The sequence below is a fragment of the Aotus nancymaae genome, unplaced genomic scaffold (genome assembly GCF_030222135.1).
Source record: "Aotus nancymaae isolate 86718 unplaced genomic scaffold, 86718_ANA_hifiasm-v0.15.2.pri h1tg000036l, whole genome shotgun sequence".
Lineage (NCBI taxonomy): Eukaryota > Metazoa > Chordata > Mammalia > Primates > Aotidae > Aotus > Aotus nancymaae.
In genome coordinates, this window is record NW_026988450.1 from 50,032,626 (window position 1) to 50,060,044 (window position 27,419).

Here is a 27,419-nt window from a genome sequence, read left to right on the forward strand (position 1 = left end):
ACCATCAAACCTGGCTAGTTTCATAGTTTTAGTAGAGATAGGGTTCCTCCATGTTGGTCAGGCTGGTCTTGAACTCCCGACTTCAGGTGATCCACCCACCTTGGCCTCCCAAAGTGGCTGGGATTATAGGTGTGAACCATCACACTTGGCCGGACTCCATTTATATTCGAGAGAAAGGAACTTCTCTCTTGTTTAAAATGTTGTCATTTTGAACATTCCTTTCTTTTGATCACAGCCAAGTCTAATCTTATCTGATATGATTATAATGCATGTACTAAAATTGATATAAAAAAGAGATAAAATAACTATAAAGTTATGTTTGATAACTTTGGGAGTTCTAATATTTTTGGTACCACACTGGATAAAGTCTCACATCTCTGGAGTCGAGGCTGCATTCCTGCCTCTCTCTGCCCATTTTAGAGACCTCGGTCTCCTCAGCCCATGCTCTGTGGTGCCCAGTAGAGTTGGTGACATTTGTGGCTGTGCATCTCCCCTCCTCTGAATATGCTTTGCTTTTTGAGGAAGGAGCCCTGAAGGAAGTTCTCTGAATCACCTAGCACAGCTAGGGCAGAATCACCCTCAGTCCTTGCCTTTTGCTTATTCTTTATCTGTCATCCAGATCTTGCTTTTGCTGGGAAGAAGACAAGAAACTCTGAAGGAATTGAAAAGATGAGATACGATCTGAATTTAAAGAAGTGGGCAATCTGTAATTGTCAGAAAAACAGATGTGCACTTCCAGCCTGTGCTGCTGCTGCTAAGGTGCACCCACTCACAAACCCACTTCTCCGAGCACATGACTCTGCTAGCTCTTCGGGGCTCTGCAGGGAAGGAGTGAGGGAGGGGGAAGAGGCAGAGAGCTGGGTTGTCTGAAAGCTTTCCCCAGGCCTCGCCTTTCTCTTCCCTGGAAGGCTATGCCCATGAGGTCATATCCATCACACCACCTCAGACAGAGATTGTCAGGATGAACTCAGTTCCATCACTCTGAGGTGGAGGGTCTGCCGATCCCCATCCAGGCTGAACCTGAGAAACCAGACCCTGCCTGGTCTCTTTAGGATCTGGGCGAGTCCATCCTCCCTCCCCCGTGAGGCACCGGTGTCCTGATTGTATCACAGCTTCAAAATTCCCTGAGTCATGCCATCCTCGATTTTAGAAAAGAGCTTATTCAAGTGGTGTAGGCTGCATGCTCCACCCCCTCCCACTCAATCCAGCGATTGAATTACAGCACCCATATGTGGCAGAGGGGCCAGGGAAGGAAGGGGCTGGGAAGCGGGAGAGGGGCTCCTGGAACCAGAGGGAGAGGCCCTTGAAGAAAACTTGTGATGATCTCATTATGAAAAAAATCTCTTGGTGCCCAAAGAATGGCTGGCCCTTAATCCCAACTGTGGGCGGTCAGAAATGAGGAAGACCTCTGAGGTCATCCAAGTCTGCTAGGGAAAACCAGCCGAGCTGGGAAGGAAGGCATCCCCTACCCCCATCACAGTCTGATCTGGGCTGTTCTCCCACACTTTTAGGTAGCCAGGCTATCATGTGATTTGCTAGTAACCATGGCAACAAACCTTGTTTCACGAAGTATATGGAGAGAAACCCCACAGAAAGAGATCAGTGTTGTGTTTTACCCAGGGCAGCTTGCCTCTAACTCAGTCTGTTCTCCTTACTGCTGTGGCAATTGTTGTTGTTGAGGAAACGGCAGTGATTTGCTCTCTTCTGAGCTGGAGACATTGTGGATGTTTTTTTGTTCTCCTCCTGCTACTTGTCTCCCCTATTCCGGAGCACAGTCTCTGAAAACGAAAGACAAAAATAGCTCTCTCCAAAGGAGAGGATGCTAATGTGCTTTCTCTGCTTTCAAAGATGGGCTTTTTGATTAAAAACCTCCACCTCTAGTAACTTAAACCTGGTGGCAAGTTCTGCTTTCTGACCACAAGAGAAAGCACCAGCCACTGGGGTTCACACACTGCTGTCTGCCATGAGAAGCCGCAGAGAAGTGGTCTGCGCCGGGAACACTGAACAGCAGTGAGCGGGGGTGCAACGCCCACCCAACTGTGGACACCGCCACTCTCCGGCTCTCAGGCAGAGCTAGAGGAAGTCGTTCAGATATTCTTTGTTGCAAGTGAAGGGCATAATTATAATTTGGCGAAACACCCGTCGTTAAGTGATCCAGCAGCCAGCAGACAAATGACTGCTGCGGGATAATGTCTGAGCACGCACAGCGGGCCCTCCAAGCCACCCGTCAATCTGCCTTTACAGAGACAAGCCAGTCAGGTGCTGCCTTTTTAGGAGAATGCCATTCCTGACTCAGCCGTGTGCCGTCTGTGTGACCTTGAACAAGTCACTTAGTCTGTTTGGCTGTCAGTTTCTCCATCTTTAAAATAGGCAGAGTGATTTTTGGGTAGCCATTCTCACCAGGTTTTGATAATCATATTTGATAATATGGAAAAAGTACTTCAAAATACAAATTAAAAAGGATAGTACTTCAAAACTATAATCACTACAAAATATCATCTTTCTTTTAGTTGTGGAAGTATCCATTTCTAAAGGATTCAAAAAGTCAGAACGAGTAAGTAATTAGGTCAAAAAGTTATGGTAGTGCCAGCCTACAGAAGTTACCGCTATGTGATTTTTAGCTAACATTTAATGAGTGCAAAGCCAATTGTGTATTTCATTTCATCTTCACAACACTTCCATGGGTGTCGTTGATCTGCATTTTGCAGATGAGACTCCAGTGATAGAATGAGGATCCAGCTCCTGGATGGTCTGATTCCCGAGTCAAGGCTGTTAACGCGCTGCTGGAACACCATGCTGGAGCCATTTCATTTGAAACATTCTCTGTGCTGTTGGAGGGCAGTTACCAGGTGGTTTCTGGGAGCTCATAGAGCAACATGGCACGTGCATGCGTGCATGCGTGTGTGTATTTATGTTTATAAAGAGGAGGCTGCCTTGCTTCCTTAGTTCAGGGTCACTGATAGTGGGGTCCCATGCTAACATGACCATCTTTTAGGGTCTTCATGGAGAACTTCTAGTTTAGCCAAGAATGTTGTGTCTGGCCTGGTTTCGATGGTGAGAACAGAAGTACTGTTAGTGAGAGTGCAAAGCCAGAAAAACGGAGTCTTGTGACAACACTGTCGAGGCAGAGAAGCAGAGTCAGCCGGTTTGAAAAGCTGGGCCACCCAGGTTCCATCCCCTTGGACTGTCTAATCTCACTGTACTGGTCACATGTGCCCTCCAGAGTCACTCTAAACTCTTCTTGTCCTTTTATGGCCTGGTGGGCTCACCGCCTGGACCACATCAATGGGCCTCCTTGCCCTTTGTTTTCTGGCTGCATTTGGGTGATGGGGAGCCTTGCTAGGAGAAAAGTGAGGCCAGGGCATTATTCTCCTGGCTCCCTCGTCCTGGGTGGCTGAGGTTGGCTGCCCTTCGGTGAAAACTTCCAGCTGTTGCTAGCCCTGGGGCATCATGCTATCCCGTGCAAAGTTTCTTACCTTGCTTATACTTTCATAAATGTCCCCTTACTAAACTCTCCTCCATTACCTAGCTGAAGTGTGCTCATCTGCCACCTGCTGGGACCCTGCCTGATACAGTAGGATGAAGGACCTGCTTCCTAGGACTATTGTGACAATGAAACGAGTGAATATGTGTAAGGCAGGTGCTCCATGTAACTAGCACGTGGAAGTGGGATTAGCCCCCTTTCCCAGTGCATTTGCAAATGCCCTCTGCAGGGTTACAGTGTGGCCAGCAAATACTGTGCTTGGTAGAGTAGTTTGTCCAGTAGCCCCACCTCCATTGTCTCCCCAGCTTTGGCTGCCTTGCAAAGGAAACAATGTGGGCCGGGTACAGTGGCTCATGCCTGTAATCCCAGCACTTTGGGAGGCCGAGGTGGGCAGACCACGAGCTCAAGAGATCGAGGCCATTCTGGCCGACGTAGTGAAACCCTGTCACTACTAAAAATACAAAAATTAGTTGGGTGTGGTGGCGGATGCCTGTAGTCCCAGCTACTTGGGAGACTGAGGCAGGAGAATCGCTTGAACCCGGGAGGCAGAGGTTGCAGTGAGCCAAGATGGCGCCACTATATTCCAGCCTGGCGACAGAGCAAGACTCCATCTCAAAAAAAAAAAAAAAAAAGGAAACAATGTATATTCAATAAATTGAAGTTGGTGATTTGTATAATGGGAAGAAGAGAAAAAAATTCATTAAGTTCATTGAAGGTGCAAATGTAGGGTCAAGTAAGCATACACAGAAGTTATTTATTTATCCCCAAAAAGATATTAAGCATCTGCCAAATGCAAAGAATTTGACAATGAATAATATAGATGTGGCCTCATTCTCTCATAGAGCTCCAGGAGGAAAGACACACAGTGAAACAGGATACTGAGCAATCTTTTCCCTGGGGGAGGTGAGGTATCGACTGAGTTTGAAAGGTGAGTTGGAAACAGCCAGATTGGGGATAGGATGGTAGGCACGGGGGCCTCTTGGGCTGAGGGGATCCCACAGCAAAGAAGAACGTAGCTGCAGAACAATCAGCCGAGGAGGCAGTGTGACTGTGAGTTGCAGGCCAGGGCTGGACCCTGGCAGAATTTGTCCTTGTGTCGAGAAACCTGGACTGCAGTGATGAGTTTACGCAGGGGAGAGACACAGTCAGATTTGGGTTTTAGATGGATCCCTCTGGCTATTACGTGAAGGACAAATTTAAAGTAGACAAGGCTCCCGACTTTTGGGGAGGCTTAATAGTCATCAAGACAGGTGACATGAAAGTCCCAACAAGGTCACGAGTCCAAGTGATAGGGAGGAGGCAACTGTTTGAAGAAATATTTTAAGGGGTAAAATCTCAGCACTTAATGACTGATTGACTTTGGGATATGAAAGGAAGAGAATAACACTCCCCGCCCAACCCCAGTGTAGGTGCTGGGGCGGATGGATGGATGGATGGATAGATGGATGGATGGATGGATGGCAGAGCCACCAATTGAGTTGGAGAATGTAGAAGAAAAAGCAGATTTGGGAGGTGTAGTTGCTCTTGTCTGTCTGGGACCTTTTGCACTTCTGGCCCCACTTTACTCTGATAACGAACCCCAAGAGAAGTGGGGCCATGATCCAAGCCAGGCCTGTCAAATTCACTCTGGAAGCTTATATCTATACAGTGACCTGGTTCTCACCCAACAGTCACCAGATTATTCAGTGATCCCCGTGATTCTAGGAACCACCCTGCAATCCTTCCAATTAATGAGCTAATTGGGATCAGTTCCTGTTGCTTGCCACCAAAGACTCCTAATGGACAGATGAAGAGTTCATTTCTGGAGCTGGTGAGTTTCAGGCCCATGTGACATCCATGTGATGACCAGCAGCTCCAGGAAGTACGAATCAGCGAGGAAAGGTCTGGGCTGGAGTTATCAGCATGTGAATCATGACTGAAACTAGGAAAGCATCAGACCATCAAGAGAGAGAATAGCAGTGGACAGAGGGTGGCGTCCAGGAGAACAAGTAAAGGCTGGAGGGGAAGAAAAAAGGAGAAACAGGAAATTAAATGGCCAGACAGGCCATGAAGAACCAGGAGAGCAGGATTTCCTAGAAACCAAGAAAGTGAGTTTCAGGAATGAATACTTGAAGATTTTACACACAGCTGAGAGGCTAAAGTAGGGGCTGAACTTTGGACTTGAAAAGTAGTGTTGATGACTCATGGGGCAATCTCACCAAAGGAAGACGGAAGCCAGGCTGTATGAAGTGGCAACCAGCACGTGTGGTGGGAGGGAAGGAATTAGAGGGAAGGGTTCTGGGCAGTTTTAAATTAGAGATGAAAGAGACAAGATAGTCCTGCGGGGAGGCTGGGTCGAGGGAGGGCTTATGTTAGTAACTCCAGTCAGGATTAGCCAGATGCAGAAGCCTTCCATCCAAAACCTACTACCATGTGGTCTGAGTGAATCAGTACTTGAATGGTAAAGATAACCCCAACCACACAGAGTACTCTTTCCCAGGTTGGAATTTTGCCTGCTGTCAGATGCATCATGACTAAGTGCTGGGGGTGGGAGGGGGCTGATGAGAATTCTGGAAGTATATAAACTGGTAGGTTTCTTGTGCTACTTCATGCGTGATCTAGTTTTTAGACAGGTCAAAAGCAAAACAATAACTAAGTGAAGAAAAAGAGGACAAATTGTGTTTGTTCTTTTTGTATTCAAATTAAAAATCCCCTTCCCACCCCAAAATTCAGGAAAAAAAAAAAAGTATCAGAAATTAGTATTAAAAAGGACAATAACTGCTCTTATGTTAGAGTATGAGAATATATTCCTGGCCGGCCACAGGGGCTCACGCCTGTATTCCCAACACTTTGGGAGGGGAGATCCTGGGAGGGGAAAGGAGATCCTGGGAGGGGAAAGGAGATCCTGGGAGGGGAGAGGGACTGAAGGTTAAGTTGATTGCCAATAGCCAATTAATTGTGCCTATGTAATAAAGCCTCTGTAACAACCGCCTAGGACAGGGTTTCTTTTCTTTTCTTTTTTTTTTTTTGAGATGGAGTCTTGCTGTATCACCCAAGCTGGAGTACAGTGGCACAATCTTGGCTCACTGAAACCTCTGCCTCCTGGGTTCAAGCGATTCTCCTGTCTCAACCTCCCGAATAGCTGGGATTATAGGTTCATGCCATCACATCCAGTTAATTTTTGTATTTTTAGAAGAGACGGGGTTTTGCCATGTTGGCCAGGCTGGTCTCAAACTCCTAACCTCAGGTGATCCGCCCGCCTGGAATTCCCAAAGTGCTGAGATTACAGGCGTGAGCCACCACGCCTGGCCAGGACAGGGTTTCTGGGGAGCTTCCAGATACCTGAACCCATGGCGGTTCGTGGAGGGTGGTATACCCAGAGAGGGCATGGAAGTTCCATACCCCTTCCCACATACTTGCTTTTGTATCACTTCCATCTGACTGTTCATCTGCGTCTTTTGTAATATCCTTATAATAAACCTGTGTTGACAAAAAGAGTCAAACGCTGTGAAATATTTAATAGATTTATTCTGAGCCAAATATGAGTGACCAATGGCCTGTGACACAGCCCTCTGGAGACCCTGAGAACCCATGTGTCCAAGGTGGTCGGGGTTCAGCTTAATTTTATGCATTTCAGGAAGACATGAAACATCAATCAAATACATTTAAGATACATATTGGTCTGCTCCAGGAAGGTGAGAAAACTCAAAGGAGGTGGGGTTCGAGGTTATAGGCAGATTTAAAATTTTTCTGATTGGCAATTGGTTGAAAGAGTTATTACCAATAAAAAGGATTATCTAGGTTAAGATGAGAGGTCATGGAGACTAAAGTTTTATCATGGAGATGAAGCCACCAGATAGCAGGCTTTAAGGAGAGGAGAATAGACTGTAAATGTTTCTCATCAGACTTAAGGTCTATGTGATGTCAGTGCTGGTCGGTTTTCCCTGAATTCCAATAGGGAGGAGGTCATAATGAGGCATGGCCAACCCCCCACTCCAGTCATGGCTTGAACCAGTTTTTCAGGTTAAATTTGGAGTGCTCTGGCCTAGAGGAGAAGGCCTATTCAGATGGTTGAGCACCTTCAAATTTTATTTTTGGTTTGCACCAGTAACTACAAGATTTTTTCTCGAGTTCTGTGAGCAACACTAACAAATTAATCAAGTGCAAGGAAGGGGTCATGGAAGCCCCAATTTATAGCCAATTGGACAGAAGTATAGGAGACAACATATGACTCTCAACTGGTGTCTGAAACGTGGGACAGTCTTGTGAGGCTGAGCCCTCACCCTGTGGGGTCTGATGCTATCTCCCTGTAGACAGGATCAGAACTGAATTGAACTGAGTCATTGGTTGCTGGTGGGGAGAAATCCCCACATACTTTCTTGGTGACCAGAGGTCACAGAAGTCTTCTGTGTTGATTATTGAGTACAGGAGCTACTGATTTTGTTTATCCCTATATTTTCAAACCATGTAACTCACTTCGGCTCATAGAAACATTAGTGGATGTGATGTGAGCAGAGGCTTTAATGTGCTTTTGGGGCTTGGCTTTGCCTCTTGCACTTCTGCCATCTGCCACAAGATCAATCTACCCGAAGAGTCTCTGGTCCCAGAATGATGACACTTGGAATAAACCTAAACACAATGAGCAGCCTGGAGTCAAGTCTATCTGGTCCCAGCCACCCAAGAGACTCACAGTCAACCTGCACACACGTAAGCAATAAGCATTTATTAATGCACTGAGATTATGTGATTGTTTGTTACTAGCATTATAGTAGAAGATATCTGACTACAATAATTGCTCAGATGTGAAACTGTAATCATTTTTTACATTTGCATTTCCTTTACCCCCATCGCTATTCCTCGTCAGGTCCTCTGAAGCTCCTGTGAATCATCTTCCATGCCTGCTCCCTGATTTCCATCCCACTGTCATCACCCTTCATCACTTCATAGTTGGGTTCTTACAATAGCTTCCTTAATGAAGTCTTACTGCTTCTGCATCCAATCTTTCCTACACAGAAGTGTAGCATGAACTACCTTACAAAGTCCTCACACAACAGGAAACCTCTGCTTCAAAGACTGAAAATGCTTCCATCTTTTTAGAGCCAAAGAAGCCAAGCAATTCAGAGCTATATTTTATGCATAATTTTAATAACTATTCTTAGCCTAGGGCCTGGTAAAATTATTTCCCCTGCCTTCCATAGCTCTTGCCTTTTATCTTTTTGGGATGGTCCTAGCGATTATGGGTTATTTTATTTCTTCTCAAATCATGTTTTAGAAGTAACAGATAGAAGCTTTGCCTTGCATCAAGGTCAAACTTTTCTCCTTGATTTGCAAGCCCTTCTATAATTTGGCTTCACCTCATCCATTTTTTTTTTTTTTTGAGATGGAGTCTTACTCTGTTGTCTAGGCTAGAGAGCAGTGGCGTAATCACTGCAACCTCCGCTTCCCAGGTTCAAGTGATTCTCCTGCCTCAGCCTCCCGAGTAACTGCAACTACAGGCACATGCCACCATGCTTGGTTAATTTTATTATTTTTTAGTAGAGACAGGGTTTCACCATATTGGACAGGCTGATCTTGAACTCCTGACCTTGTGCTGGGATTACAGGCGAGAGCCACCGTGCCTGGCCCACCTTATCTATTATTTGACACAAAATAACAAAACTTATCCAACACTTACAGAATTGCTTATTGTGTGCCAGACATCACTTTAAGTGTTCTGCACATTGTATAGGTTAAGATTAGGTTCAATCATGAGTAATAAGGACCCCGAATAACAGTGGCTTAAATAACATAGCTATTTTCTCTCTCTCATGTAAAAGTTCAGAAATAAGTAGCCAAGGACTGGTATAGTGGCTTTGCTCATCAAGTCTTAAGGGACACAGTTCCTCATTCTTAGGATGTTGTCCTCATTCCTATAGTCCAAAAAAGCAACTAGAGCATCAGACATCACATCCACATTCCAGGCAGCAGAATACAAGGTACAAAAAAAAAAAAAAGTAGAGTATATGCCAGACTGGCAGTGGCTCTGGCCTGTAATCCCAGTACTTTGGGAGATGGACAGATCACTTGAGGTCAGGAGTTTGAAACCAGCCTGGCCAAGATAGCAAAACTCTCTCTAATGAAAATGTAAAAATTAGCAGGTTGTGGTGGCACATGCATGGAAGCCCAGCTACTCAGGAGACTGAGGCAAGAGAATTGCTTGAATAGAGGAGGCAGAGGTTGCAGTGAACTGAGATTGTGCCACTGCAATCCAGCCTGGGTGGCAGAGCAAGACTGTCTCAAAAAAAAGAAAAAAGAAAAAAATACATGCCAGCTGCCCTTCCCAGGTAGTTGCCAGATAGCATCTGCTTATAATTCATTGGCCAGGCACAGTTATACAACCACACATAGTTGCAAGGGAGTCTGGGAAGTCAAGTCTTTATCCTGGGCAGCCATGTGCACAGCTGAAAACTGGGAGTCTATTATTACAGAAAAGAAGGAAGAGGGTAGTGTAGGATTGCTCACAGCCTCTGTCTCAGATATATCCACTCACTTTATCCTCCAGACAATGCCTGCAGATAGATACTATTCTTACAGTTGTTTTGAATATAGGGAAACTGAGGCACAGAAAGGCTAACAACCTTGGCCAAGGTCATACAGCTAGAGTGAACTTAGGGGACCTGCCTCCAGAGCCTATGTTCTTTGCTGCCTGCCACACAGCTTCCATGGGCACGAGTCTGGCCCACTTGAGGCCCAGGAACTGCATGCGTATTCTCTAACTGTGCCTTCAGCCTCTCCTCTCTTTCCGGAAACCTGTATTCTGTACCTTCCCACTTCCTTCAGGGCCCCGGTTCAGGCTCTGCCTGCTCCTGGTTCTCACGGATGTCCTCAACATCTTCCCCACTGTGATATCATTTTATGACGTACAAGGCCTGAGAGGAAGGGCCAAAGACTTTATGCAGCATTCAGGCATTTAAGGAGTGTGACGAAGGGATGCAGGTGAGGGCACCATCACTAAAGCCCCTCCAGTCATGCCTCCCCCTGTCTGCCCTCCACCAAGGGATGTGCTTGACAAAGACCGCCACATATGACTCTGATTCTTTAGACAGGGCCCTGAATGGCTGAGTCAGAAGCTTCAACTCCTTTGGTCTGGAACATAAACTGGTAGTAGAATTTGCTTAGTGGGGGCAATGCTACTATGGAACAGACATGAAATATCATTCTTAGAACACAAAGCAAAAACAATATTCATCAAAGGAAATGATTTTTATTGTTAGACAAAATATTTCTTATCAGAGCACACATAAATCTAGAGAGCAGCCACATTTTCAGAACAAACAGATGAAATACCTTTGGTAACTGCTTCGCCTGGGAAAGCCTAAATTGTTTGCAGAATTGAGTTGAGAAGATCTCCGGAAAGAACAGAGAGCTAGCTTCCTACATCTGCGGGGCTTTTACAGAACAATGTTCAGCTGCCTTCTAAGGAGCTTTAGCATGGCACAGTGGAAGGCACTCTTAGGTGGCAGCAATGCAGAGCTGTGGAAAGGCCAAAGGCCAGAGGATTTCAGGCAGATCAGCTCCTATCTGTGAAGCAGTGTAGTGGGAGGAGCACAGACTCTGGAGTCACACAAACCTGGGTTCTAGTCCCAGCCTACCTCTGCCAGCTGTATGACTTTGGGCAAGTTGCTGAACCTCTTTGTGCCTCAGTTTCCACATGTGCAAAATAAAGAGGCTACATTGGAAGACTTCCAAGATCTTGTCTAGATGGAAAATTTCTTGGTTCTAAAAAGGTGGCTTATGTGCATAAAATAAATAGATGGAAATACAGTATTATCTCTTTGGACTTTGCTCTTGAATCTGTACTAATACTGGTTATCAAGTATGCACAGCCAGCCTGCTTCTGTTGCATTGCATGATGGCATGTAATGATGGAACAGGGCTGACATGTTCACAAAAGCACTTTTCTCTGTAGGTAGGAGGGGAAAACAGTTCCATTTAGCTGATATCACTAATTTTTAAAGAAAACCATATGAGCTAAAGAGAACTGAAGATGAATGTGGGAGCTATGAGTCAGCCACTGAATTAATTTTACATTATAAATGACACAGTTTTAAAGTTTCTTATATTTTATAATACTTGAAATTTTTCTTTAAAAGAGCACACTCGATACATGCCGATAGATGTTAAAAAGATTGAACATTTATTCCCATTCTAAAGCATCTTTAAAACAATGACTGTGCTCTTAGCAATTTTTAATATAAAATACATTTTCTAGCAGTCTTATAAACTGCTAACAGCACTTTTTGTGAAAACTGGCTACTTCACACACACACACACACACACACACACGAGTGCTTATCTTTGTGGAATTTTTTTCCTTTTTCTCAAATTGTTTTGTAACGGATAATGTTGCTTAAAAACATTCAGCATTGGTGGGGTGCAGTGGCTCACACCTGTAATCCCAACACTTTGGGAGGCCAAGGTGGGTGGATAATGAGGTCAGGTGATCGAGACCATCCTGACTAACATGGTGAAACCCCATCTCTACTTAAAATACAAAAATTAGCCAGGTGTGGTGGCATGTGCCTATACCTGAGCTAATCAGGGGGCTGAGGCAGGAGAATCGCTTGAACCCAGGAGGCGGAGGTTGCAGTGAGCCAAGACTGCACCACGGCACTCCAGCCTGGAGACAGAGTAAGACTCTGTCTCAAGAAAAAAAAAAAAAATCCAGCATTTCCATGAGAAATGCAATATTCAGAAAACTTCTGGATAAGTGATATTTACATATAGTTCCTTTAATCTTAAATATCTAACTCTTAAATAGCATATATGAGAAATTGTTTTCTTTTACTGTCGTAGACTCAAAGTGGCATCACACATTTTCAGGTAGGGAACTAAAATATAAGACCTAGAGATTATATAAGAAAGATCCATGCCGGCCATCCTTACCTCAAAGCAAACCAAGACCCAGAGGCAGAGAAGAATTTCAAAGCCTGACTTAGAGGATTATGGAAAATAATTATATCAAATCAAAGTTTGGGACAATCTTGGACTATGGAAAGAAGAAAAGAACATTTAGCACATTGTTAAAAATAGATACTCATTCTCTTTTAACCGAGGACAGTTCTTTAACATCTTACATTAGCAACACAGACAGATTGGACCCAGTTTTAGTTCATTCTCTGTCACTTAACCATTCCAGGCCTCAATTTTTTCATCACCAAAATGGGGGTGATATTATTTCCTAGCAGGCTAAGTGTGCAGCTGACATGAGACAATGCATGTGCAATGCTCTGTAAATCATACAGCACTTCAAACACAGAGGTCTGCTGTTATGGGTCAAGGCTGTCAGGAAAGCTCATGGTTAATGCGAACGACACGGAAACAACTCGTAGCTGTTTAATACACATGTTTTCGGTATCGAAACTGCAAGTGGGATTCAGTTTGAAAGAGCATTATTAAGAGAAAAAAATCTGCTCTGCAGATTCCAACTGTGATGTGGTGCCTGTTTCTTGGCACAGACCTCCCACTTAAACTAATTAAAGTTCCACACAGGTAGAAAACGAATGCTTGACTTGAAATCTGCCATGTGGACCTAAAAGATGGAATTGTCTATGGCTCTTTTATTTTGGTTAAAAGAAAGCAGCATTTGCTTTATTTAAAAAAAAAAAATGTAGGGGGAGGGGAATGTATGTGGGTTTGTTTAAATGCTGAAGAAAATTGTTCTAAGCAGCTGGAGGAATAAAAGGGAGGAGCACCAAAGAAAGAATGTGCTAAATCTAAAGATAAAAGAACAACACCCAGGAATTGATTGAAAAGCTTTGGTGACAAGTGAGGCATGTAATGACAAGAAAGCAGCATGTGTGCACAGTGACGAGGTGCATGTGGAAAACAGGTTTCTGCTTTTAATTAGCTTTGCCACTGGGAGGACCTTCTCCCTCCACTTTCTGTCCAGCTCTTCCAGCCCAGAATTCCACTCTGGGTTCTTATGATGTGCTAACGAGGCTGCAGGACAGCTCTGATTGAGTGGGTCAGTAATGCTGGCTCAAGACCACCTGGAGAAGTGTTCTCCCAGCTTGACAGATGCCCTCTAAAGAAAAACCTGCAAGAGCACCAACCTTTTTGATAGTGGCTTAGATGCTTGAAGCCCAGTGTCATTCTTTGGGTGAGATAATTATTCTTCCCTGCCTGGCCCACCTATGGCCCCTTCTGAAATTTAAACATTTTCAGGAATATGTTGGAAAGTCTACTTGTTTTTCTTCAATGTCTGTCCTCTTTCTCTCTTGACAGAATCTCGGTTTTTACTGACTGCACAAAATAAAGACATTTCCTAGCTTTCTTTGCAGCTGGAGTGTGTGTATGTAAGGGGAAGTGCTGGGTGCAGCCTCTGGGGAGGGAGTATCCCCATCCTCCTCTTTCCTGTCTAGACCATGTGGATGATGGCCATCCCTAGAGATAATGAAGCTAGACGGGAGATACCTGGGTCCTTGACACCATGGACCCGCCATACTAGTCTTTGGCTGCAAACTCACACATTGCCATGGAAGAGAAATAAACCTCAATATTGCTTAAGCCATTGATACTTTAGGTCTCTGTTGCACACAGCTGAACCCATAGTCCAACAAATGTTATCTTCTTGACTAAATCTTACCTTCTTACTCTGATGATTTATATTCAGAGAATAAATTTAACTTTGTCTATATCTGGAGTAAAAAAAACATTTTAAAGGACTCAACAACTCTTCAATAAATCTGGTTCTTTCTGAAAATACTCCAGAATATTCATGTGATTGGAAAACTGGGCTACTTAGTAGAAAAAGAAATGTTTTGTCTTTTTTTTTTTTTTTTTTTTTTTTTTTTTTACAGGGGATTCTTTGGGAAGCAAAGAGCTCCAAAATTTAGTCTTCAGTTGCATCTGCGGAATGCACTTAGTACATGTTTGGTCAATTCAATGTTCGTTGGTGAATTTGGCCAGCAAAAGAGAATGTGAATGCACAGTGCATGACGGTGGGCTCAGCTTTGGACATCAACAGGGGAATAAAAATCAGTTCAGCTCTTGCTAAAATAGTTTTCCATTGTCTGAATCAGAACTGAGCACAAATGAGTCACCAAAGTTAAAGCTGAAAAACAACTAAGTTGGGCTATGAGTCCAATAAGCCAAAGCCAAGTCTGTTATACACTATTTTATGGAATAATGGGGAGATAAAGAAGCTTTAGAAAAGAGTAAGGTGGAAGAATCTATGTGGGGCTTGTGTGTATATATCTGAAGACATTTTCAAAAGTTCATGGAAAATGTATGAGAAAACTATGCATGTGTTTCAATTTTTTTTTTTGGCCAAATAAACTCATATTAACTTGTTATAACATGTCTGAATAGGATCTAGTGTGAGGCTCTCAAAAGGATAACACATCAACTTGAAAAGAGCCCCTATGAGAGCAAATGAATTTTGCTAAAATTGAAGCAAAAACAAATGTATCAAATTTATGCTGACACTTGAGTAAAAGAATGGTGAAATCACTGATGCATTATGAAAACTTTAGGAGTAAAATGCCCCAAAGAAATCAGCAGTTTACAAATGGATAACTCGTTTTAAGAAGCAATGAAATGGTGTTGAAGATGAAGCCCATAGTGGCAAACCATCCACATCAATTTGTGAGGAAAAAACTCATCTTGTTCATGCCCTAATTGAAGAGGACTGACAAATTAACAGCAGAAACAATAGTCAGCACCACAGACAACTCAATTGATTCAGCTCACACAATTCTGACTGAAAAAATCAAAGTTGAGCAAACTTTTTACTCAATGTATGCCAAAACCATTACTCCCAGATCATCTGCAGACAAAAACAGAGCTTTCAATGAAAACTGGAAACAAGTAACATCAAGATCCTGAAGCATTTCTTTAAAGTAACAAGAGATGAAATATGTCTTTACAAGTACAATCCTGAAGACAAAGCACAATCAAAGCCATGGCTACCAAGAGGCATTAAGTGTTCTAGTCAAAGCAAAAGTATACTAGTCAAGAGCAAAGATCATGGCAACAGTTTTGGCGATGACCAAAGCATTTTACTTGTTGACTTTCTGTAGGGCCAACGAATGTTAACATCTGCTTATTATGAGAGTGTTTTGAAAACATAAGCCAAATATTTAGCAGAAAAACACCCAGGAAACCTTCACCTGAGATCCTCCTCCACCATGACAATGCTCCTGTTCATTCCTCTCATCAAACAAGAGCAAACTCTCTTTTATAAGAGTTTTGATGTTAGGCATCCACCTTACAGTCCTGATTTGACTCCTTCTGACTTCTTTTTGTTTCTTTCCTCAGTTAATAATGCAAAAAAAAAAAAAAAACCCAAAAAACGAAAAAGGCAGCATTGACATGGTTAAATTCCCAGGTCCCTCAGTTCTTTAGGGATGGACTAAATGATGGCTAGTATCAGTGCTCACAAAAGTGCCTTGAACTTGATGGAGCTTATGTTGAGAAATCAAGTTTTATTTTTGAAGTCTTCTGTGTGTATATATGTGCATGTACATTCCTAAGCTGGAGTATAACATCACTTCGGACAAAATTCTTTATATTAAAATTCACTTCTAGGATAAAGAGGTTCACAACTATAGGTCTCAAAAAATATCAGAACAAGAAAGAGGACTAGAGATCTCTCTCTCCAGGTTAAACATCATTCCATTATCGATGAGGTTTAAGTGTGGATGCTCAAGCAACTGTATATTTATCTAAACTGAGTAACAATGCAGTCTACATTTCTCCATCAGATCCATCATATAATGTGAGGATATTTGAAGTGATTTTGTCACATGTAGGGTTAAACTCCATTGCCAGCACCCCTCAATGTACCCAAACAGGCACAGTCTACTTTTCCTGATTCCTTTTTAAATCTCACAAATTATCTTTTAAAATAAGCATTGTATAATTTTTCCCAGGAAACATTCAACTTTATTAGCTAGTATTGTCCATGAGTCACCTTTTGGACAACTGGGTTGACATTTCCTTGATTCCTGTCTTTTGGCCACTCTCATTTATCATAAGTTTTAAGGACTTATGGCTATGCAACTTTATCTGCCTATCTTTTCAGTGCCCCAAAAGCAAATTTTTAGGGCCTAGACACACATTTTTGTGTTCTCTTTTAACCATGTTTGTTTCATCCTTTCTAATTTTGAGAAATGAGAACACTACCTTTCATGAAGAAGAAATGGAAAGTAGGAGTTATTTGTTGATGTGAAAAGATAAGATGTATCACATGGAATAGAGCCTTTTAAAAGTGTTATTTTTCTAAAGTTTAAACAGCAGTAGTTCTCAATTCGGGCCACACATCAGAACCACCTGGAAAGCTTACAACAAGACAAAAACAAACAAGCAAACAATCATGCCTATCCCCACTCCAGAATTTCTGATTTAATTGGTCTGGGGTGGAGCATGGGCATGTGTGTTTTTAAAAGTTCTCCAGGAGATTTTAACATGCAGAGTTGAGAATCACTGCAAATCTAACCATTAGAAAAGTATAACCTTTCTTCTTTTAAAGGCCTGACTTCCATAGGAAATCTTGTCTGTTGTCCCATGAGTTATATTGCAGCAAAGCTTTGATAAAAAGGGATTTTCAGGCTGTAAGCCCATATACTCATGGAAGCTCTGAGCAACAAGAGGTGTTAGCTGACTTAGCTCAGTGGTTCTGAAAGTCTAATTTTGGATAGAATCACTTGAAGAATATATTGAAAATGCTGATTTCTGAAGCTCCCTTCCTGCCCTCCTGAAGGTTCTAAATTGCTTGGGAATGTAGGTAATGGGAGAGGTACCAGCACCTACATTTGTAACAGGCAGGTGGGCCAAGCAGTTCTAATGCTGCTGTCTCACTCTGAAGACCACAGCCTTACCCAATGGGACACACAGCCTTGAAAATCACGAGGACTACACCTTGAGCAAGATTTGAAATACTGTAAGTAAAGCTTTTCAGTCTTGGGCATGAATGGGCAATAACCTCACAGACCAGGGCTGGCTTAGAGTTCAGGTCTGTATCTTGACCAGCTGATCTAAAAGGAAGATCTTATTCTGGGTCAGAAAAACAGATGCTGACAAAGCTGTCTTTTCTGAGGTTCCCAGCATTTCTGGGGTCTTTCTTTACCAATCCTTCCCAACTGCAGTGTTCTGTTCATTTCTTGTCAGCTGTTGTCTTTACATTACTCCATTTAAAATTTTTAATCTCCAAATATAACTTCTCTTTATATTGACCAGTACACATTTGAAAGCCTCAGCTTTTCAGGAGTTGGCCTCCAGCCAATTCCTAGCAGCTGGTGCTGTTCAGGTACCCTGTGAGCGCCTCTCGTTTGTCGGAGAGCTCAATGCAATCCCAGGCCTTGAGAGGTACCTGAGCTACTTCTTTCTCACAACAATTATAAGTGATTGTGTGACAGAACTGTTTTTTAGGGCTCCATTCCTCTTGCACCATATTCCCTTCTAGTTTCTGGCCATGGAATCATACCTATAATTTTCTGACTTTGCACAATCTATCTCACTAAAGTTAAGTCTCCTGGACCCCAGTGCCTGACTCCATTCTACCTTGGAGTGTGTTGCCTGATTACCCAGGGTCTCCCTGCTAGAACTTGGGTATAGCTTTTGCTCTTTTCTGAGTTTTCACACCACTTTTTTACTAGTCATGATACATCTTTTACATGTAATTGTAAACTCTACAATGATACAATTTTCCTTCTTGGTGAGAATTAGATAGTAGACCCTCATTTTTTTTCATTCATTTTCTCAGATATGAAATTGTCAAGTCAATAATTTCCCAAATGCACTTTCTGAGCAGACTGAACATTCTGGTAAAGGCCTAGAGAGCTGAAAAACATTTTTACTACATCTTGACTGTCTTAGTTTGAGACTGGTGTTAGGAAACATGGCCTATGGATGGTAGTGGCTTGTGGTTCCTGGTTTTAAACTGCTCCCATGGTAGAATCACCTGAGTCTCTCTCATCTCCATACAAATATCTCTACCACGCTTCTTCATGCAGGCTTCTGGTTCTGTGTACTTTCAAACATTTTGGACATATACTGCTCCTCTGCTATCCTTTCTCTCAGGCCTTCCACATTCTAGTCCTGAGCCCTGTGTTTCAGGAGTATCTAGGAAGTCCTGATTTCTTCCAGGTGTTAACATCTCAAATTCCTTTGCTTCATATTCACACTTGAAATCAAATATAACATTCCTTACTTTTTCCTCCTGTTATTTTTGCATGCAAATTAAGAGATTCTCCAATTGCTTTGTGTCACAGGTTTTCTTACAAGTAACAGGGTTTACAGTTTCACCTGAGCAATTTTTCCACCCTCTTAAATTGCAGTTTAAGGTCTTCTTGGTGAGGTTACCGAATCTCTGGCAAGCATATATTCTTTCCAGTCTTCACAGGGCAAGCTTTGGCCCTTGCTAGGAGTCCATCATTCTGCCATGACATTTGCTCCCAGGTCATCTGCTTGCAAGAGGCAATCAAGAGTTTGGGAAACCCTTACAAAAGAAATGACAATAGTTTATTTTTGGCTCCTGACATTTTGTGCTCCTAATACCCAGTTATCCTTTCTGCCCCACAGTCAGGATGCCTTAATTGGCAGTAAATGGTGTGGCTATAACCCAGAAACAGACATTGTTACTTGTTTCAGCGTTGGTCTTAATGTCCCTGAGGCCTAACTGCTGACCTTGTCCTCCTTGTAGCTGTGGCCATCAATTACTGAGGGGAGAGAAGTCCTCTGCCTCCTACTGTAATGGTTTTCTTATTGAACTCCTCAAAGGCTGGCCTTGTTTAGGTTAGGTTATCATTCAGCATTCTTTGGATTCATTACGTCCGATCTAGGTCAGAAGACGTCTAAGTGACACCACCCAGGTCCAACCTCCAAGGGTTTCCACATGCTGATAGAAAACCTGTCTCCCAGTCACTCAATGTCCTGACTGAGAAGGAGGCCCTGCTAACCTGGGCCTTCTCCACTCTCATGGCTGGGAATAGCTTTTGTTCTTCCTTTAAGAGTCTAATCCTGGCAAAGTGGGATGAAAATTATTAGTCCTAATGTTCTTTTCTTTTTACAACAACTTCTTTCTTAAACCAATCTCTGTCTGTAATCCCAGCACTCTGGGAGGCTGAGGAGGGCGGATCACCTGGGTCAGGAGTTTGAGACCAGCCTGACCAACATGGAGGAACCCCATCTCTATTAAAAATAGAAAATTGGCCGGGCGCGGTGGCTCAAGCCTGTAATCCCAGCACTTTGGGAGGCCGAGGCGGGTGGATCACGAGGTCAAAAGATCGACACCATCCTGGTCAACATGGTGAAACCCCGTCTCTACTAATACAAAAAATTAGCTGGGCACAGTGGCGCGTGCCTGTAATCCCAGCTACTCAGGAGGCTGAGGCAGGAGAATTGCCTGAACCCAGGAAGCGGAGATTGCGGTGAGCCGAGATCGCGCCATTGCGCTCCAGCCTGGGTATCAAGAGCGAAACTCTGTCTCAAAAAAAAAAAAAAAAAAAAAAAAAAAAAAAAAAAAAAATTGAAAATTAGCCAGGCGTGGTACAGCACACCTATAATCCCAGCTACTCGGGAGGCTGAGGCAGAATGGCTTGAACCCAGGAGGTGTCAGTTGCAGTAAGCAGAGATCACGCCATTGTACTCCAGCCTGAGCAACAAGAGTGAAACTCCATCTCAAAAAAGAAAAAAAAAAAAAAAAAAGAAAGAAAACTTAGGATTCCCTTCCAGCGATCACTTCTGCCTCTAGTGATTAATCATCTCTCAGTTGCTTTTCACAACAAAACTCTTGAAAAGAAAGTTCTATACATGCCGTTTCTATCTTCTCATCTCCCATTCCTTCTTTAACCCACGAATCTGGCATGCATCCTCCCCACTCATTTGCAAATACTCTCAGGTTGCCCGAGTCCCCACTATGCCCTCAGGTTAGCGAGTCTTTTCTCTCATCTCGCTTGCCCTCCCCTCAAGGTCATTTAACTGAGTGCTCCCCCAGAAACACCCTTCCCCTGCTGCTTCTCTCCTTTCTTGCCTCCTATTCCTCTACTTAACCTCTGAATGTAGGGGCTCCTCAGGGTTTGGTCTTGAGCCCTCAGTTTTCTGTCTATAATCCTTTTCCAAGTGATCACAACCCTAAAGCTTTAAATACTTTCTACATGTTGACAACTCTGGAATTTATTATCTCTAGCCCAACCTCCCTCCCAGAATCACATATGCTTCTGGACATATGTGCTTCAAGTACGATTACCTGACACTGCCACTTGGCCAATGGTCATCCCAAACTTATATCCAAAACTGAGTTCTTAATTTCCTAGCACATTCCTCTCAAATCTGTTCCTTCTCCCATGTTCTCTATCACCTCAGTATATGGCCTATCTACCCAGCTGATTAGAACAGAGACCTGAGAGGCATCTTTGATTCCTCTTTTTCTTTCATCCCATACACAGAAGCCATCAGCAGGTCCAAGTTTCCAACATCTTCCACTTAGATTACTATAATTACAGATGACTCCTCATCTGTCTCTCACCGCCACACACACTTGCCACCTTCCAAATGATCCTCACACAGCAGGGAGCCTGCTCTTCACAGAACGTAAATCTAATCACGCTGCGCCCTTGCTCAGGACATTTTCAGCTCTTCCCATCACATTTAAATAGAGTCCAAAAGCCTCACCATAACTGACGAAGCCTTGCCGAATTTGGCTCCTGCTCTGCTCTAAACCTCATCCCATGCCATCTTGTCCCCTGGAGTTTTCCCTTCACTCTGGCACTTGGGCCCTCTTTCCTACCTCAAGGCCTCTGTACCTGCTTTCCTAAGCCTGCAGAGCTCAGCTTACCTGTCCTCATAAGAGGAATGTGATAGAGGAGGATACACCTGCTGGGCTTTTCCATGGTGCCCTATGTCTGCCCTCGCAGACTATACACTGCACGAGGCAGGACCCCTTCTATCATGCTCAGGGTTGCATCCCCAGTACCTGGCACCTAGGTGATCAGTACTGAATGAATATCTAGATATGGGTGTTTTTGCACATTGGATTCCTAAGGATCTACCTTCATATGCCATAGTTCCCAAAAATGGTATTCAAATTGGGGTCTGTAGCTCTCAGTATGCTATTTAGCTCTCTCTCCATGTAACGGCTGGCTGTGGGAGGCTGGCCCCTTCAGACCTACCACTGTCTTTATGCTGAACCACACTCTGTCCAGGGCCCTGCCCTCTCCCCAGCTGCTGACCTAGCACTGGGGGTATAGTAGTGGCCCATCCCAGCCCTGCAAGGGATTCTTCTCTTGGGCAACTTTTGCCTGAGGACACCATGGGCTGGTCAGCGGCTTTCTCAGAACTGTGCCGCAATCGGAGGCATTTCCTACCCAGCCCCTCCTTCCTTCTCCCCTTCTCCCCTCACAGGTACAAGACCTGCATTAGGGTGTGAAGCCTGTCCTGGCCTACTCCTGCTGCCTCCGCCTTTATCTTTCCAAAGTATCCCCTAATCTATTACACTTCTAATCCAGCTGAGGCAACAGCTTCCCAGGGGCGCTTTTGAATCTTGAAATATCAGTACCATAAAACATGGTCCAGAAAAGCTAACTTTTATTTGATAGTATGTATAAAACCATCTGTTCATTTCCCATACCTCTTCCAGACATGACCTTCAACTGGATTAAACAGAAAAAACAAAAAACAAACAAAAAAACCACCTGTGCCCCAGAGTCTTTGGGTTATCACCCAGGGCTCTGATCACTAGAAATACATTCCAGAAGTCATTTAACATGTGTTCCTACCAGAGTCAGCAGAATGGGTAACCACGGACAGACAGCACGTTCTGGCAATTCTTGGGCCCATGCTCCAGAAAGGCAGCCTTAAGTTCATACTCAGGCTTATAAATAGCCAGTCATCAACCACTACCAGTTGTCTTGGTACTAGTGACATAATCTTGTAGCTGCTAGTGACTAGAAAGTGTCATTAACTTTGTGGAGAATAAAACCTGCTCTCTTCAGCAGAGGGGGACTGCATTCTAATTTTGTAACTTGTGTGATGTGGTACGTCCCCCCTACTCTGACTGAAAATCAGTATTTATTCCTCCTCTGCCTAAGTGCCATGAATACCAAAACCATTGTCTATTTTGTTCACTGTTATAACCCATGGAATGTACTTCATAATTATTTGTTGAGCAAATTATCATATAGATGCTTTCATATTGTCTCACTTTAGCCTCAAAACAACCCTGGGAAGTGTGTGCTATCTTCATTTTACTGGAACTCAGAAAGATCAAGTGACTTTTCCAAGGTCACTTGGTACTCTCAAATAATTCAGACAGCAAATATTCAAGCAGCATATCTGCCAGGGTCAGAAAATTCACTTGCTTACTGTTTGGCTAACATTAATTGAATACTCTTTTTGGTCCCCAATCTTTTTGGCAACAGGGATGAGATTTGTGGAAGACAATTTTTCCATTGACAGGGTTGGGGGTGTGTGGTTTCAGTATGATTCAAGCACATTACATTTATTGTGCATCTTATATTATTACATTGTAATATATAATGAAATAATTACACAACTCACCATAATGTATTAATAGAATCAGTGGGAGCCCTGAACTTGTTTTCCTGCAACTAGACAGTCCCATCTGAGGGTGATGTGAGACACTGACAGATCATCAGGCATTAGATTCTTAAAAGGAGTGTGCAGCCTAGATCCCTCACATGGACAGTTCACAATGGGGTTCGCGCTCCTATGAGAATCTAATGCCGCCACTGATCTAACAGGAGGTGGAGCTCAGGCAGTAATGCGAGTGATGGGGAGTATCTGTAAATACAGATGAAGCTTCACTTGCTCGCGCGCGCCCACTCCTCACCTCCTGCTGTGCAGCCTGGTTCCTAACAGGCCAAGGACCAGTGAGGTGGGGGGAGGGGACCCTACCCTAAGCACTTAATGTTTTTATTACATTTAAGAGAGAGTTAACTATTACTACCACCCCTACTTTACAAATGATGAAACAGATTTGGACAGGTAGAGTGACTTGCCTTAAGGCCATCCAGGGAAGGGGTAGGACTGAAACTGAAATATAGGTCTCATTCAAAGTCATGCTCTAAACTCTTACTCCATTTGGCTTTTTTTCCAATGACAGAACACAATCATTCCTCCTATCAATTTTTTTTTTTTTGACAGAGTGATGGAGTCTCATTTTGTCACCCAGGCTGGAGTACAGTGGTGTAATCTCAGCTCACTGCAACCTCCATCTCCCGGGTTCAAGAGATTCTCCTGCCTCAGCCTCCTGAATGGTTAGGATTACAGGTCTGCACCACGAGGCCCGGCTAATTTTTGTCTTTTTAGTAGAGACCGGGTTTCGCTGTGTTGGCCAAGCTGGTCTCCAACTCGTAACCTCAAGCCATCCGTTGGCCTTAGCCTCCTAAAGTGCTGGGATGATAGGCATGAGCCACTATGCCTGGCCCAAACATTTCTTTTAATAAAGAAAAAGTGTATCATCTTTGAGAGACTAATGAAAAGTCAATAAAACAAATAGGGTAGAAATATAAATCACAGAGCAGAATTGTATTTGACATTTCATAAAAAAAAAAAAAGCGGCCGGGTGCCGTGGCTCATGCCTGTAATCCCAGCACTTCGGGAGGCCAAGGTGGGTGGCTCACGAGGTAAAGAGATTGAGAACATCCTGACCAACATGGTGAAATCCTGTCTCTACTAAAAATACAAAAATTAGCTGGGCGTTATGGTGCATGCCTGTAGTCACAGCTACTTGGGAGGCTGAAGCAGGAGAATCACTTGAACCCGAGAGGTGGAGGCTGCAGTGAGCTGAGATCATGCCACTGCACTCCAGCCTGGTGACAAGAGCAAGACTATATCTAAAAAGAAAAAGAAAAAGGAAAGGTATGGCAACAAAAGCCAAAATTGCAAAATTGACAAATGGGATCTAATTCAACTAAAGAGCTTCTGCACAGCAAAAGAAACTATCATCAGAGTGAAAAGGCAACCTATACAGAATGGGAGAAAATTTTTGCCATCTATTCATCTGACAAAGGGCTAATATCCAGAATCTACAAAGAACTTAAAACAAATTTACAAGCAAAAAACCAACCCCATCAAAAAGTAGGTGAGGGATGTGAACAGACACTTTTCAAAAGAAGACATTTATGCAGCCAACAGACATATGAAAAAAGCTTATAATCACTGGTCATTAGAGAAATACAAATCAAAACCACAATGCAATAGCATCTCACAACAGTTAGAATGGCGATCATTAAAAAGTCAGGAAACAACAGATGCTAGAGAGGATGTGGAAAAATAGGAATGCTTTCACACTGTTGGTGGGAGTATAAATTAGTTCAAACATTGTGGAAGACAGTGTGGCAATTCCTCAAGGATCTAAAACCAGAAATATCATTTGACCCTGCCATCCTATTACTGGGTATATACCCAAAGAACTATAAATCATTCCTGCTATAAAGATACATGCACACATATGTTTATTGCAGCACTGCTCACAATAGCAAACACTTGGAACCAACCCAAATGCCAATCAATGATAGATTGGATGAAGAAAACGTGGCATATAGATTAAACACTATCCCCATCAAGCTACCAATGACCTTCTTCACAGAACTGGAAAAAAACACTTTAAACTTCATATGGAATCACAAGAGAGCCTGCATTGCCTAGACAATCCTCAGCAAAAAGAACAAAGCCAGAGGCATCACACTGCCGGACTTCAAACTATACTACAAGGCTACAGTAACCAAAACAGCATGGTACTGGTACCAAAACAGAGACATAGACCAATGGAACAGAACAGAGGCCACAGAAGAAACACCACACATCTACAACCATCTCATCTTTGACAAACCTGGAAAAAACAAGCAATGGGGAAAGGACTCCATGTTTAATAAATGGTGTTGGGAAAACTGGCTAGCAATGTGCAGAAAGCAGAAACTGGACTCTTACCTGTCACCTTACACTAAAATTAACTCCAGATGGATTAAAGATTTAAACATAAAACCTAACACCATAAAAACACTAGAAGAAAATGTAGGCAAAACCATCAAGGACATAGGCATAGGCAAGAACTTCATAACTAAAACACCAAAAGCATGGCAATAAAAGCCAAGATAGACAAATGGGATGTAATTAAAATTCGGAGCTTCTGTACAGCAAAAGAAACCATCATTAGAGTGAATTGGCAACCAACAGAATAGGAAAAAATTTTTGCAATCTACGCATCTGACAAAGGGCTAATAACCAGAATCTAGAAAGAACTAAAACAGATATACAAGAAAAAAACAACCCCATTCAAAAGTGCGCAAAGGATATGAACAGACACTTTTCAAAAGAAGACATATATGAGGCCAACAAACGTATGAAAAAATGCTCATCATCACTGGTCATTAGAGAAATGCAAATCAAAACCACATTGAGACACCATCTCACACCAGTTAGAATGGCAATCATTAAAAAATCTGGAGAAAACAGATGCTGGGGAGGATGTGGGGAAATAGGAATACTCTTACACAGTTGGTGGGAGTGTAAATTAGTTCAACCACTGTGGAAGACAGTTGTTTTCTCAAGGATCTAGAAATAGAAATTTCATTTGACCCAGCAATCCCATTACTGGGCATATACCCAAAGAACTATAAACCATTCTATTATAAAGACACATCCACACGTATGTTCATAACGGCACTGTTTACAATAGCAAAGACCTGGAACCAACCCAAATGCCCATCAATGATAGACTAGACAAAGAAAATGTGGTACATATACACCATGGAATACTATGCAGCCATAAAAAATGGTAAGTTCGTGTCCTTTGTAGGGACTTGGATGAATCTGGAAACCATCATTCTCAGCAAACTGACACAAGAACAGAAAGCCAAACACCACATGTTCTCACTCATAGGTGGGTGTTGAACAATGAGAACATGTGGACTCAGGGAGAGGAGCATCACACACTGGGGGCAGTTTTAGGGGGTAGGGGAGAGACAGCGGGGGTTAGGGAGGGAGGGTAGGGTGGGGAGGGATAACATGGGGAGAAATGCCAGATATAGTATACACCTAAAGTTAAATAAATAAAAAATAATAACAATAATAATAATAAAAGAAAATGTGGCACATATATACCATGGAATACTATGCAGTCATAAAAAAGATGAGTTCATGTCCTTTGCAGGGACATGGATGAAGCTGGAAACCATCATTCTCAGCAAACTGACACAAGAACAGAAAACCAAACACTGCATGTTCTCACTCATAAGTAGGTGTTGAACAATGAGAACACATGGACACAGGAAGGGGAACATCACACACTGGGACCTGTTGGGAGGTAGGGGGTTAGGGAGGGATAGCATTAGTAGAGATACCTAATGTAGATGATGGGTTGATGGGTGCAGCAAACCACCATGGCATGTGTATACCTATGTAACAAACCTGCATGTTCTACACATGTATCTCAGAACTTAAAAGTGTGTGTGTGTATGTGTGTGTGTATGTGTGTATAAAGGGGATTTTACATTTTACAAAAGCACTTTTCCAAAATTAAAAAAAAATCCTCCTCACAGTGCTGTGAGATGGGAGAAGATACTGCTTTAAAGCTAAGAAACCTAGGCCTCGGAGACTTTAGTCACTTGCTGACAAAATGAGGAGAGCTTCTGAATGACTCCTCTATCACTTCTCCATACAAAATCCTTTCCCACGGACACCTGGTCTTCCAATCTACATCAAAGGACACCAGCATAGAAGCTTTTGTGCATACTTTTAGCCCACACATTTAATGTCTAGGAATTTCCTCAAGAAAATAACTACAATCACATTTAAGAATAAAATGGATCTCAGGGTTTAAACTATTGATCAGAAAGGTTATTACAAGGTCAGTATTATTTTCCGTTCAACCAACAGTGAGTTTGAATGGCTCAAGGTGAGTTCTATTTTCATGCTACCAATAAAGTCTAGTGCATTTACATATATATAAACA

At 42.9% G+C, this 27,419-nt stretch overlaps 1 protein-coding gene across 1 annotated transcript in view; it reads right to left on the reverse strand.

Annotated features, from left to right (window-relative positions):
- Window positions 1-8,171: 8,171 nt before the first annotated feature.
- ZNF706 (zinc finger protein 706) overlaps window positions 8,172-27,419 on the reverse strand; it is a 38,176-nt gene continuing 18,928 nt past the window's right edge. Inside the window, exon 4 of the mRNA XM_064384459.1 lies at window positions 8,172-18,944. The gene's annotated coding sequence lies outside the window, so the exon portion shown is untranslated. The remainder of the gene's footprint in view (window positions 18,945-27,419) is intronic.